The sequence below is a fragment of the Rhamphochromis longiceps genome, linkage group LG7 (assembly GCF_057381845.1).
Source record: "Rhamphochromis longiceps isolate RC_006_pf linkage group LG7, R_longiceps_female_GT1.1, whole genome shotgun sequence".
Classification (NCBI taxonomy): Eukaryota; Metazoa; Chordata; class Actinopteri; order Cichliformes; family Cichlidae; genus Rhamphochromis; species Rhamphochromis longiceps.
Genome location: NC_140563.1, coordinates 20,470,256 through 20,484,575, shown reverse-complemented (window position 1 = coordinate 20,484,575; position 14,320 = coordinate 20,470,256). Strand labels below are relative to the sequence as shown.

Genomic DNA, 14,320 nt, shown 5'->3' with positions numbered 1-14,320 from the left:
GTTGATGGGCCCTCGAAAACATGAAGCCTGGTAAAAAGTGACATTGGCTAACTGCAGCATCACTAACAGTAATGCTCTGTGTGCTTCGTGGCCTATTTTCCTTCCCTCCAAAATAACATCTTGAAAGCTTTTGATGTTGCACTCAAAGAATATATGACAGTGGTTTTCTTCTCTAATGAACTTGTGGTAGAAGACGACGACTTTTTCTCAGCTTAACAAACAACAGCGTGCCCTGCTTTCTCACACTTCCTGGCATCGAGCGCTGCAGTTCCATCCCTATTTCATATCTATTCTGCTCTTGTCTATCCCACTGCTACGGCTGTCTTATCATTCAAGCCCTCTGCCATAAAGCAGCAGAAAATCCCATATCCCATCTCCTCATGGCTTCAGCTTTCAGCCTTGGTTATTCTGCTATTATGTACCAGGCTCAGCGAGCTTCCACTCCCTCTCAATAAACGTGCTCTGGGTGGGAAATGAGCTCCTGTCCTCAGTATTCTGATTTTTCTCAAGGGAAAAACATTGCCTCTCTGTGGAGAGGTAAGTGTAGCAGAATCTGATTTAGAAATTTAACACGAGTTTCCTGCTTGTGGTTCTGGTGCCTTGCTTCTCTACATCTCAAGCGCTCATCTCCCATTCATTGGTCACGGTTTCACATCTTTGACTGGTTTGTCTGTTTTTTAACAGTCTCACTACTATGCTGTGGCTCTCTGTGTCTCCATATCCCCCAAATTAAGCCTTTTTTGACTCAACAGATTGCCCTATATGTACATGATATTCTTTAAATGTGTGAAGACTTTTCATGTGAACGATATAACAATATGAGGTAGATCTTTACATTTGTGTTGGTGGTAAGTTCTTGTGTCTTGTTTACAGTCATATTGTTTCTTACCTGGAAGTTAAAAATTCTCCTGCTATGTGTTTATTTGATTGATGCAGTGTCAGCATTAATGCAGACATCTCATCCACTCTTGTGATGAAGAAAGAACCAAGCTGAAAGGCATGAAAAACTTGATTTGCCAATGCATCTATGTACCAGCAGAGATCTGGGTAATGACTGAGACATCAAGGGCACAAATACAAGGGACTGAAATGAGTTTACTCCGTAACGTGGCTAGGCTCTGCCTTAGAGATAGGGTGAGGAGCTTGAATGTCTAAAAGGATATCGGAGTAGAGCTGCTGCTCGGTGTTGAAAGGTCTCAGTCGTCCAACTGGAAGGAGACCCCAGGGTACACCCAGAACTCACTGGAGAGATTATATATCTTGTCTGGCCTTCGAATGCCTCAGGATCCCCCAGGAGAAAGTAGAAAGTGTTACTGGGTAGAAAGATGTGTGGAATGCCTTGCTCAGCCTTTGAATGGGTGGATTCTGTTTCCGTTTTTATAAATCATCTACCCTTAGTTTGATATTTGGTCGTCAGCCCAGGTATGAACATACATCGGAATTCCTCAAACCTCTGTTTGAGGAGTAAAAAGCAACAGCATTATTGCCTCCAGTACAGGATGATGTAATGATGTGTTATCAAAAGCATATATTGAATAAGCAGTGAAGAAAATGACAAGAAATACATTTTAAATTGAGGCAAAAGAAAATGGATTCTCTACATTCTCTACCCACAAGTGTTTTTGTTAAAAGACCTCTGGCAGTATTTTATCTTGTCATGAATCAAACAAATCACTGATTCTAACCAGAGCCCAGAGCCTGTGTACTTTTGCCTACAAACTGCATTCAAACTTGCTGATATATCATTGGTTATATTTCAGTTCAACATAAATGTTATCAAACTAAACTGTTCTTCTAACAAACAGTAGGTTTTCTATCTTAGTGTCTCACATTCAGACAGACAGAATTGCTGCATCCTGATCTCTTCAGCTAGCCCAGCCACACAACTAGACACCAGTGCCTACCTGAGTCAGTCTCAAGCAGGTGGTAACAGGAAGAGCGATGAGGTTGGGCCGGTTGGGCTCCGCTCTGGTTTAGATGTACTGGTTGCTAAACACATAGTGACATCCTTGCAGGCTGCCTCCGACAGGTCCCACATGCTTTATCTTCTTTAGAATGAGTATATCTCTGGTGCGTCAGTTCACTCAGCTGTGACTGATGGAGGGCAATGATGAGGAAGCCTCAGGTGTATTGGGTGAATAAAAAAAAAGTACGGGGAGATGTGGTGAGATAGGAGTTTAAAAAATGGGCTTTCAAGTGTAAGAAGTAGGAGTCCCAGAGAGAGGTTTTCTTTCTAATCAATTTCATCTTTTTGCTAACATCTGTGTTGGTTTGCTGCATATTTAACTGACTCCTTGAACTATTGCTTTTTTGTTTTTGTTTTTTTAAAAGGCCGCACATTGAGATGAATGTTTTAGGCATTCCTAGAGTAGATTTCAGTAAATAAAGTTCTATCCCACCAGACCCTCTCGAGAAGTTATTCTTATCCCAGTACAAATCTGGGTCTCACTTGGCAGTCCCACGGGGGCTTGTGACTTGGTGGTAGTGGCACCAAGCAGCAGGTGCTGTGTGATATCTCGCCTGGCACAAAACCAGACAGTGTTTGCTGCTATCAAATGAGGAGCAGATGGTCACAGATCATCGGTCAGCACTGCATCTCATATGAACGACTACCTTGCACTGATTTGATTGGGGGAAAAAATGTAAAAAATGAAGGGTAAAGCAGAAACCTGCCCTCAGTCCTCATCTTATTTGACTGTCTTTGTTTTTAATGAGACAAAGCTTTGTTGGTTTGTGTGATGTTTATCATCGGTATGAGTAGTTTGTTGTTTTCAGATTTTTGTCATTGAGAGAAAGCCACAAGTGGCACCACCAAAGTTTCTACATTTTTGTGGGAATATGGGATTGAATTATGCATTTAGGTGTGTGTGTGTGTGTGTGTGTGTGTGTGTGTGTGTGTGTGTGTGTGTGTGTGTGTGCGCGCGCGTGTGTGTATGCGTGTGTGTGTGTATGCGTGTGTGTGTGTGTGCTTTTTGTCTTGTGAATGCTCATTATGACAGCAGCCACGGTTGTCTTCATAGAGCTGTCAGATTTCGATATACTGTCTTGCGGCCTACTCGCTGACAGGAATCACTGACAGCACAAGTCCCTTTGAGATGAAGTCAACTTTATATGGTGGACAAAATAATAACAATTAAAAGAAACACACACGAGTCTTAATTAGGCTAAGATTTGGATTGTGTACCACAAAAAACTTAACAAAAAGCCCCACAATGCATTTCCTTATGTAGCTTTTACATTTTCTGACAGGCTGTATAAAAAACATTTCTTTTATAAAGAAACTAAAATTGCTGTGACGCTGGATCATATTTGCTTACATTGTTTGGCAGCTGTCCCTCTACTCCTTTTTGATTGTTTGTGGGGGTGTTTGTGAATCCCTGTCTTATCCTTCAGAGTGTGTGTAGGTGAGCTGATGCAAGTGAATCCTTGTTCATCCTAGTTGCTTCTGCATTGGACCATTTTTGTTGTTGTTTTTGTTTTGTTTTTCCAGAAATCCAGCTGACTTCTACATTGTGTGTTGTCATCAGATCTGCATAGTGTAGAGTAAGCTGTGGAAATTTTAAATCTTCATTGTTGTGAACTAATACTCTTAAATATCATTTGTTTGTTTGCCATTATTTTCACTGGACAATAGGCTTGATAATTAGGCTTTTGTTTGTTGTTTATATGTTGCTCTTAGCCATGATTCACTTTGTGCAACCTTTTATTTTTGAGCAAGAAGAATAGGGGAGTCGCATCATGTTACAGTACTGTGAAAAAAGTCTTGAGTCTCCCCTGTTTCTTTATATTTTGTTGGCTGCAGGAATTTAATGAGTCGTTTGCAAACATATTTATTGTTGAGTTTGTACAATTCTAATGACCTTGAAAGTCAATATTTGGGATGACCACCTTTAGTATTCAACACAGCGTGAGAACTCTCTCAGGCAAGATTTCTTACCATTTCTTTAATCTTCAGGAATCTCCAGGCTTCTTGAAGGACATTTAAAGCTTTTCTTTGGATGTTGGCTGCCTTTCGTTCCACTCAGGATGATCCCACACTACCTGAATAACGTTGAGGTCCGGGTTCTGGAGAGGCCAATCCGTGACTGGTAGTGTTTCATTGTGTGTTGGAGGCAGTCTTGTGTTTTTTTTGCATTGGCAGTGTGGTTGAGATCACTTTACCAGACACTTTGCAGATGGTATTGCATGGTGGGTCCAAATCAGACTGTGTTTTTCTGTCTTCATAATTCTATCAGTTTTGCTGAGATCCCCAACACCACTGGCTGAAATACACCCCTAAGCCGTGACACATCCTGTTTTACTGATGATTGTAGATACTCACTATTGCAGCTCTCTCCTGTCCCTGTGTTAACAACAATTTGAACCAGAAATTTCTAGTTTGGATTTGTCACTCCGTAAAACCTGTCACCACTGATTTTCAGTCCTGTTTATATGTAAATTGGGATACCTCGTTTTTCCCTTCTTTAAGAATGGCTCCTTGACAGCCACCCTTCCATGGGGACAATTTTTGATGAGCTTCAGAAGACGGTGGATTCATCTGCAGAGCCAGATGCATCTCTCAGTCAGAAAATTGTTAGGCACAAGGACTGGACTGAAAGTGAGTGAAAAAGCAGCCAATGTCCAAACAAAAACTTTGAAAGTCTTTCAGAAAGACCACTTTAAAACAATGACCCGAAAATCAAAATGTAAAGAAATCAGGGGTAGCTCAACATGTTTTTTGTTGTTGTTGTTGTTGTTTACAGTACTGTATGTTCACGTTTCTCCTAAACCACAGATGTCAGTCAATATTGAAAATAATCATTAGTCCCTCAGTAAATCACTCAGTGTGGAACTGATCTATAGATTGCAATAGTTTTGGTTGAAAATAAAACACATGTAAATAAAAAGGCTCATAGTTGGACAGGACTGCTTGTTTCTGGCTCTTGACACACATAGGTTCAAAAGCTCATTGCAGCTCTTTAGCAAGTTGGTGGCCTTCCCAGTTGAAGCAATTTGGTGTTCAACATCTGGTTCCGGACATGTGGACAGGTGGAGTCGAAAGTCAAAACATGTTATGTAATCACAGATGTAGTTTACCAAGTGAATGCATAATCCATTTTGTCACAGATTTGGTGTTCACATGCAAGTCATGGTATGTTGTTGGTGTTCACAGTAAAGTGTAAAGGTGTCTTTGTTGGCAATGGGTTGGATGGTGTAATTGCGTGTGGGACACCTTGTAGCTCTGGTGTTTGGTGGTGTTGGTTTGCATAATTTAAGTCTCACAGCTTCTGCTTGAAGTGCTGTTTGAAATAAAGCGGGGCAGGAGAGAGACAGATTTGCATATCTCAGAAGACAAAGCAACAGTGGGGAAAAAAGAAAGCCTTCAGTAAACGGCCTGAATAAGAAGAGAGTGGGTAGGGAGAAAGAGTGGGAAATTTTTGAGCCACAGGGAAAAAGACAAAACAACAAAGAAAAAAAACTTTGCGAGGGAAAAGAATGGAGGAGGAAGAAATGCAGATGAGACAGAAGAGCTTTTGGAAATGAGTGGAGAGGAGACTTTGGGGCAGCTGCTCGTACACAACAAACATTATAATTCTTATGAGATGCAACATAATTATAAGATAATTATAAGACACAAAGAGCATTATCTGAGTTTGATTTGGGGATTTGGCTCAAACACATATTTCCCCATGTAATTATGTAATAATCTATTCTTTATTTACATGTAACACAACCTCAAATCCTTTCCAGAAAATTTGGGACACTGTGTGAAATGTAGATAAAAAGTGAATTCATATATTTTTGCTAAAACAATAAAAACAACCAGTTTCAACATGTGATGTTGCATCTGTGCCATTTAGAAGTGAAAATAAGATTTAAGTGATTTCCAAATCATTGCAATCTAAGCTGATGTGCAGTTCACAGTGAATCCTAAATTCTTTGAAAAGGTGACCCGAGTGCGCTTCTGAGTTTCATTGGAAGTGGCTGGCAACTGGTAGATTACAGTCATAGCAATAGTGACTGCAATATGTGGTGCCAACAGATAATTTGTGAACAGCAGGCTGACACATGTAAGTGACCGTTTCCAAAACAAAATAACAGTTGTACAGCTGACAAAGTTTTCTGCTGAGCTGAGACAGCACATAACACCCGGCGTTAGCTTGTTCCCACCCACACCGTGCTCCAATTCCAGTTTGAGTTGCTGGGTTAAAATTCCTAATGAAATGCTTGGTTCTGTTTGATAACTATGCTAATGAAAATAGTCATGAAGCCATCCTATAGATTAGCCAGATTTCCTTCATTCATTGCTACTTCATTAAATGGCAACATTTTCGTAATGCTGTAACCTAATTTCGAACAAGCAGTGAGGGATGTCCCGTGTCCTCGTGACAATTTGTTAGAGATAGAAGATGTCTCAACTTTATGTTGATTATGCACTTATCTTTCTAGGCACAAAAAAATCTAATTTTCTAGGATGCCATTTAGGGCTGGGCCATATTATACCGTTCACGGTAATACCGGTATAATGTTAGGCAACGATAGGAAAATGAAATATCGCGATAGAATGGGAGTAAAACGCGCATGCGCAGTGCCTTTGTTTTCATACGCACATGGCCGATTGTTGAGTGAAACAGATGAACCAGAATTGGTTTGTAAAAATGGTGCAACTTCCGTGATGTGGAACTGGTTTGGTGTTTGTCTGTCAGATACACAACAAAGCACATTTTTTTGCAGAACATGCAAGCGGCCGTTGTTATTGTCATATTTGTCGGACTAAGATGCTCTTAAATCTGGGAGTAATCTGGTCCTAAACCCCGTATGCTTCAGGTCAAACAACACTGCAGCATCACTTAGAGTTAAAAACTGTCTAAATTCTTTCATCTTTAATAAAACGATCAGCATTGCTGCTTTACCAGGTGTAACTATAAAGTTTAACTTCCAGGCATCCATGAAAACAAAAGTTATTACATTTAACGGAGTTAGAAGTTAGCAGGAAGCTAGCGGAAGTTAGCTCGCTAGTTTCGCTAGTTACCTAAGCATGATATTGCATGTTCTGACTGAGAGATTTCTGAAAAAAATCAAACGTACAGCTCTGCTATCACTTCCAACATAAATGAAGACAGGAAACTAAACAGCAGTGACGTTTGTAGGGTTACTGAAGTTGGGCTAGCTGGTATATAATGATGTGCTACGTGATCGCTAGCGACACAGCTATGTTAGCATAACATAAACAGTGAAGCTGGAGGACGAACACTAACACTTTTCCACTTATAAAAGTTAACGTGAAGGTTCTTCATGGTTAGAAACAAATGCAATCGCATGGCAGGATGCTGTAAACGGACCAAACTTCAGTCAGGAGAACAACTGAGATAATCCATCCACAATACGAGGTTAGTCATTAATATACTGCAACAACATGGGAATAGAGCAGCTGCCAGAGAATTCAACATTAATGAATCAATGGTACAGAAGTGGAGGAAGCAAGAAGAATGAGTTTAATAAAGTTTGATTTATCTGACTGCTTTGTTTCGCTTAATGTGCCTTATAATCCCGTGCACCTTATGGTCCGAAAAATACGTACTGCACACTACAGTTTAATGTTGCAAAGCACCTCTTTTTAACTTCAGTGGATATTATACATGGTTATGCTCAGGATATGTCAGCCCATCTCTACTGGAAATGCCTTTTGGTTAAACTTTCAGCAAGGAATTTGCATTTGCACTGTTACATTTTTATAAAGCTTTAATGTACATAAAAACCAGCTTCTTGTTTAAGTGAAAATAAATGGAAGGTTGTCTTTTTGCGCTAGTAATGTTGTGGAGTTGTATTTTGTCTCGCATCAATTATATCGTCGGTTATATCGTTATCGCAAATTTTCAAATATATATCGTGATAAATATTTTTGGCCATATCGCCCTGCCATTACAATTTTGATGAAGAGCATTTCATTACCTGTATTATCTGTCTTTACTGACATAAAGGGATCCGTTTAAATTGTCACTAATGCCTTGGCCTCATCAAATATACATGAAAGGAAAGTCGGTGATAAACAAAAACACAAGATGGGGGAGAATAAATGAGTAGACAGCAGTAGACTGTAGATAAATTATGCGTTTATTAATCAGTATTTATGTTTGGTAGAAAAGGTGGTTATTTCCTATATTCTGGATAAATGGAAAAGCAGCTTCTAAGAAAGAGAAAATACGACTGTCCACACTAATGGAAATGCTGCAGATTCAGATAGTAGAAACGCACAAAGATGAGATCAATAAAGCAATGTCTATGATAAAATAATCCCAAACAAAGCGAGGGGGAAAAGCATTCCTGTGTTAGTGAGCAAAATGTCTGTTTATCATTGTTTTTATTAGTATTGGATCCAATTTGCTGTATTGTTATTCATCACATTTCCGCTGTGTTGCATAATATTTGTTACATAATGAAAGCAACACAAAAATAGATGTCTATAATTTGGCTGATGGCCATAAGTAGGAACACTTTTATTGCAAAAAAAAGGAGAACTGCATTTAGGATCATGTTAATGTTGAAACAAAGTCGATTGCATAAGCCAGAGGGATTTCTTGTGTCACGATGGTTTTCTCTTTCTTTCTGCATCAAGTCGGATGTATTATAGTTTAATGACTGTGTCCCTCACGTTGAGCTGTGTGAGCTGCTTTTCGTGGTTTACGAAAAGATTAATTGGTATAAGAGAAGTCATCCGGTGCTTCATTTGTCCTGGGTTGTCCTAGATTGTCCTGGTATCTACATATTCTATTATTTCATCCCCTATTCTCAAATATCTGCAAAGACTTGTTAATACTTATTATGTATTCTTGATGTTATCTGTCCAGTCTTTCTTTTTTGGGGGCAATCGTGGCTTAAGAGTTGGGAGTTCGCCTTGTAATTGGAAGGTTGCTGGTTCGAGCCCCAGCTTGGACAGTCTCGGTCGTTGTGTCCTTGGGCAAGACACTTCACCCGTTGCCTACTGGTGGTGGTCAGAGTCCGGTGGCGCCAGTGTCCGGCAGCCTCGCCTCTGTCAGTGCGCACCAGGGTGGCTGTGGCTACGATGTAGCTTGCCATCACCAGTGTGTGAATGTGTGTGTGAATGGGTGGATGACTGGGTGTGTAAAGCACTTTGGGGTCCCTAGGGACTAGAAAGCGCTATACAAATACAGGCCATTTACCATTTACTATTTTTTTTTTCCCAGTGTTAATTCTAAAAGCAAATTTTAAATTTTAAATTTGACTAAAATGTCATTTAGTTTTGGCATCTAGGTTCTTTTGGTTTTAGTCAACTAAACATTGTAGAATATAAGATTGTTGTCGGCCAAACCTAAAGTTGATTCGGTTGACTAAAATATAACTTGTAAAAATGTTCTCCTGTTTTTACTGGAGAACGTTGCTCTAATGGGTTTAAAAATTATTTTCCCTTGACTCTTCTTTTCTTCCTAAGTGTTAACATGTTACGTATTCATGAGAAACAAGTGTGGGAGCTAGCTGTACTGTTCCCCGAGGGCTGCTGAAATGTGTTCCTCCAACATTACTAAACAAGGAGATTAATTCTGATTGGATCAAACTCTTCCCGCCTTTCTACAAAACTTATTCAGTTCTGATTGGATCTCATCTCTCTAGAATATTTTCATCTTGTTTTTATTCATTGATGAAGGAGTCAATACTTTTCATTATAATTTTTGTCCTTGTGCATCAGCTTTTATTTATGATGAAAATGAGCAAACGGTTTAGAGAAATGCTTCTTTCCAAGCAGTTTGATTTATTATTGCAGATGCTCTGATCATTAAATGTAAATAATCTGTGATTGTTAGTGTTACATTTATAGTAAATTTTTAGGGTTTTGACCAAAAGTGTTGCAGTGTGCTGCAGTCATGCAAGAACAGGTGGTGGGAGGTCTTGTAAGTTACATCATGGATCTAGTTTTGCTCAGAAAAAATCTATAATATACAAATATGTTTTACTTGTTGCTGGGTGCAGTGTCATATTAGCTCCCACTGTGACAGGATTTGAAAATAAAATCAAACAGCAGCAGAATTTTAATGAGGGAGAAGAGAAAAGTAAAATATGTTGTCACGTCCATCACGGGTGGTTTCTACTGGTGGATTTGTGGATGTGACACATTAAATATCTGATATTTCCCAATTGTCTCAAGTGTGATCAGAATTATGGCAACAATGAAAAGTGAAGTATCTTATTAGAAAGCACCCTGATAGCTGCTGCTCATAATTTCACCAAACTGATTTGGAGTCAATAAACACAATAAGGAGTCTTTTTTTCCTGATTTCCACAGAAAACTGCTCGCTTCCTCCCCTCCATCTGCTGTCTGTCAGGGAAGAAATAATGCACTTACAAAGTCTGCCAGGTCTACATCTTAGCTGCATTTTTTTAGTGTGCAAAGCATTGTTGAAAAAAGTGAGATCCTTAAGTCTCAGGATCTCGTGGATGTTCATGGAGCAATGACCCACAGTTTGCGCTGGAGCAGTTTGCAGCCAGTTGTAAAGCAGCTAGGATGAGAAGTGGCACCTCTGAGTCTGAGGCCATGGTTCTGAGTCTGAAAAGTGGCATGCTAAATCAGGGTTGGGAATGAGTTGCTGGAGGATCTCAAGTGCCTCAGGGTTTTGTTCACAAGTGAGGGAAGAAGGGAGTGGAAGAGTGGCAGGCGGATTGGTGCAGTATCTGCAGTATTGCGGATGCTGTACTGGTCTAAGTATGAAAGTGAAGCTGTTGATTTACTGATCGATCTACATTCCCACCCTCATGTATGGCAACAACCTGTGGGTACTGAATGCCAGTGGCATGAATAACCTTCCTGTGTGGGGTGTTTGGGCTCTCCTGTAAAGATAAGGCGGGCGTCCTTTCGATTTTTAAAAGCACATGTGAAAAAGCAAAGTCCTAATAATGTTGTCCTGTAGGGCTGGGCCATATTATACCGTTCACGGTAATACCGGTATAATGTTAGGCAACGATAGGAAAATGAAATATCGCGATAGAATGGGAGTAAAGCGCGCATGCGCAGTGCCTTTGTTTTCATACGCACATGGCCAATTGTTGAGTGAAACAGATGAACCAGAATTGGTTTGTAAAAATGGTGCAACTTCCGTGATGTGGAACTGGTTTGGTGTTTGTCCGTCAGATACACGACAAAGCACATTTTTTTGCAGAACATGCAAGCGGCCGTCGTTATTGTCGTATTTGTCGGACTAAGATGCTCTTAAATCTGGGAGTAATCTGGGTCCTAAACTCCGTATGCTTCAGGTCAAACAACACTGCAGCATCACCGAGAGTTAACTGTCTAAATTCTTTCATCTTTAATAAAACGATCAGCATTGCTGCTTTACCAGGTGTAACTATGAAGTTTAACTTTCAGGCATCCATGAAAACAAAAGTTATTACATTTAACGGAGTTAGAAGTTAGCAGGAAGCTAGCGGAAGTTAGCTCGCTAGTTTCGCTAGTTACCTTTCTTTCTCAGCAGGTGATCCAGGTGATCGATATATGCTTTTCTTTTTTCTTTTTTTTTCTGCTCATTCCGTTGGTTTTTGTTTTTTGCCCTTCTCCCCAGTCCCTCTTCTCAGCTGTTTCTCTTTCCCTCTTTCTTTCTCCCCTTCTTTCCCCCAGTCAAGTCTGTCCCGTATTCAGTAAGTGAAAATAAAATAAACAATAAAAGGTGAATCAAATGGACCATTACGGCAAGGCTGGGATGGTCAATTTGGTAAAGTAAATCAGTTGGGCATCTTTCTTTGCCTTTAGACAACAATTCTGATGGCAAAAGAGCCAAACGGGACAGGCAAAAAAAAAAAAAAAAGTTATTACATTTAACGGAGTTAGAAGTTAGCAGGAAGCTAGCGGAAGTTAGCTCGCTAGTTTCGCTAGTTACCTAAGCATGATATTGCATGTTCTGACTGAGAGATTTCTGAAAAAATTCAAACGTACAGCTCTGCTATCACGTCCAACATAAATGAAGACAGGAAACTAAACAGCAGTGACGTTTGTAGGGTTACTGAAGTTGGGCTAGCTGGTATACAATGATGTGCTACGTGATCGCTAGCGACACAGCTATGTTAGCATAACATAAACAGTGAATCTGGAGGACGAACACTAACACTTTTCCACTTATAAAAGTTAACGTTCCTGATGGTTCGAGACAAATGCAATCGCATGGCAGGATGCTGTAAACAGACCAAACTTCAGTCAGGAGAACAACTGAGATAATCCATCCACAATACGAGGTTAGTCATTAATATACTGCAACAACATGGGAATATAGCAGCTGCCAGAGAATTCAACATTAATGAATCAATGGTACAGAAGTGGAGGAAACTTGAATAAAGTTTGATTTATCTGACTGCTTTGTTTCGCTTAATGTGCCTTATAATCCCGTGCACCTTATGGTCCGAAAAATGCGTACTGCACACTGCAGTTTAATGTTGCAAAGCACCTCTTTTTAACTTCAGTGGATATTATACATGGTTATGCTCAGGATATGTCAGCCCATTTCTACTGGAAATGCCTTTTGGTTAAACTTTCAGCAAGGAATTTGCATTTGCACTGTTACATTTTTATAAAGCTTTAATGTACATAAAAACCAGCTTCTTGTTTAAGTGAAAATAAATGGAAGGTTGTCTTTTTGCGCTAGTAATGTTGTGGAGTTGTATTTTGTCTCTCATCAATTATATCGTCAGTTATATCGTTATCGCAAATTTTCAAATATATATCGTGATAAATATTTTTGGCCATATCGCCCTGCTCTATTGTCCTGTAAGGGTCAGAATTGGACAAAACAATGATACGTGCCGTCACTGTAAACGAGCAGAAATACCGTTAAGGTCCTTTCACAGACACACTGGGCTTTCTTGGGCTTTAGAAAGTTACTTTTTGAAAGTCTGCCACAGTGCCTACGTGTCACACTGTGACAGCTTTGGAATAATATTGTGTGAATTACAGCCACTGTTTCCTGTGTGGATGCAGCCTGTTCGGTGTAACAGGATAAATCTTCTCCCGCCCAATGTGACTCGGTCAGCAGAGTTTGATTCAGGAGTTCCTCTTTTATTGTGTCTGGCCCTGGGCGGGGTGTTGTCATTGTAACATCCTTCCGTACGGGACCTGACGTCCATGATTCACCTAACCCTGCTGATATCAGCTCTGCTATGAGTCATCCACAGCTTTATTTGGTTAACTGCTAAGTTCAGTCATAAAAGTGCAAAATACTCAAAGATTTAATTAGGTAAATATTAATTTGCTAATGCTTTTGTGATAAACTGTCAGAAGAGAAGAAAAACCAAGGTTCTCTTAACATTGTTCTGTTAATATTGCATTTTAAGTTTCACAGGTGGTCATTGTAGAATGTCTGCATGATTGTTATTTGGTTGCCTTAAAAAAACATTCTGAAAATCTGTGTTTGGATGTCTTTTTACCTATAAAGCATATTCACTTGTGAGACCAGCCCAAGTGTTTTAAAATAGTCCATTGGTGGACCCTATATGTCAAGCAAAGCTGAATAAGCTCTTAAATCCCAGCCAAAGACATAATGTTGGTTTAGAAAACAACACTTAAATTTATTGCTTTTTATTGCTTTTTTTTTTTATGCACCTTCTTTTGTAGTTAACTGTTTTATTGTATTTTATTTTATTTTTTCCTTGAAAATAATCTGTTGATGGCAGGCTAGTTTTAGAAATGGTGCATAAACTGCATAAACAGATTATGTAACCTACCATTCCTGTGTAATATTTAAACATGGACTGAGCTTGAATTTAATTGGCTATTTGAGTTACACTTCACTTATTATCCATGGATTTGATGTTAATGTGGTATTTCAGAGCTTGTTATAATTGGCTGTGAGAAGCTGGACTGGTCAATCAGGATAAAGCACATCTAAATGCTAATGGATTTTTCTTTGTCTTTCTTCCTCCATTAGATTCATGATTTGCATTGAAGTGTGGCTTAACCGGATATAACAAGGGTTCCAGAAAAATGTTTAGTCCCATCTTTCCTTCTTTGAATGTATTTAGTAAACAACTAGGGTAGGGCCTTTATCACTCTGCTACTTTTTGTTAGCATTGTATAATTACAGAAGTACATAAATATGACCGGATAATTGGACTTGTGCTGATAACCAGAGTTTTAAATGTCAGCCTTTGTCATTTTACAGATTGAATGGTGTGGATTTTTTACCACTGATCTCTTTTTTTTTTTTAAGTGGGTTGTTTTTTTTAATAGGTGCCATTGTTTTTAGAGTTTATTTTACTTAAAACAGTAACTGTGTGGTTCAGTGCCAGTTTTCAGGTCTTTGGTTGTTTGCATTCAGTCCAGCATGAAGAGAATATTAAATGACCC

General features: G+C 39.3%; 1 protein-coding gene across 2 annotated transcripts in view; it reads left to right on the top strand.

Annotated features, from left to right (window-relative positions):
* Nucleotides 1-14,320, top strand: part of peak1 (pseudopodium-enriched atypical kinase 1) — a 106,635-nt gene that overhangs the window by 62,869 nt on the left and 29,446 nt on the right. The window contains exon 1 of one of the 2 annotated variants that reach the window (XM_085412787.1): nt 11,860-12,216. The exons of the other annotated variant lie outside the window; for it this stretch is intronic. The gene's annotated coding sequence lies outside the window, so the exon portion shown is untranslated. Of the gene's footprint in view, nt 1-11,859; nt 12,217-14,320 lie in introns of those variants that run through there. 2 annotated transcript variants of the gene reach the window in all.